This window comes from Petaurus breviceps, unplaced genomic scaffold (assembly GCF_028583685.1).
Source record: "Petaurus breviceps papuanus isolate PSGF00001 unplaced genomic scaffold, PetGlider_PUasm1.0 100, whole genome shotgun sequence".
Taxonomy (NCBI): Eukaryota; Metazoa; Chordata; class Mammalia; order Diprotodontia; family Petauridae; genus Petaurus; species Petaurus breviceps.
Genome location: NW_027185573.1, coordinates 2,662,855 through 2,663,616, shown reverse-complemented (window position 1 = coordinate 2,663,616; position 762 = coordinate 2,662,855). Strand labels below are relative to the sequence as shown.

The following is a 762-nucleotide window of genomic DNA, read 5'->3' as shown; positions in this document are numbered from 1 at the left end:
ACTACTTGCTCAACAGAAAGATTCTCAGCAAGACATTCTATATGGTCAATTACATTCAGATTTTCAACCTAACAAGTTAAGGGAGTAAATATAGCCTCGAGGCAAAACATGTTGACACATCGCCATGGGGAGCAATCTATCATCTGATGACCCTGCTCAGTATTTCAGGATGGAGACGCGGGTGTACTGGGGTGAGTGGAGAACAAAGATTTCCAATCTTTGCACTCTGATATTTACCAACATGTATTCAAGTTGACATCATGGGGTAATAGGAGAGGTTTTCAACCAGCAATAATAGAGTCATGGTTAGACCTCATTGGCTCTGATAAAGTCACCGCACAGAGCTCCTTGGGGTTCTTTTGAGGTTCACAGAGAAAGGTGAGGCAGAAGAATAGAAGGGCCTTGAGCCCACTGTTCTATCTGTCGGACTTTCCTTTGGGAGAGGCAGAAGGGTAGAAAATAAAAAGTTCTGGGTCTGGAGAGACTGAGGTTCAAATTTTTCCTCTAACATTTATTAGATGTCCCTGAGCCTCAGTTTCCCCATCTATATAGTGCTGATCACAATACATATCTCATGAGGTTTTTATGAGTGTCAAGTAGAATTATATATATATATATACATATATGTATACATATATGTATATGTATAGTGTTTCAGAAATATCAAAATGCTAGGTCATAGACATAAAGGTGAATGGAATCTCAGATAAGATCTAGTTTAATCCACAAATTTTCCAGTTGAGAAAGAAGAGAAAGGGCTTT

At 39.0% G+C, this 762-nt stretch overlaps 1 non-coding gene across 1 annotated transcript; it reads right to left on the bottom strand.

Annotated features, from left to right (window-relative positions):
• Positions 1-203: 203 nt before the first annotated feature.
• On the bottom strand, positions 204-346 carry LOC138156816 (U4 spliceosomal RNA). The gene has a single exon (XR_011167228.1). It is a non-coding gene; the product is annotated as a U4 spliceosomal RNA (small nuclear RNA).
• Positions 347-762: the final 416 nt, after the last annotated feature.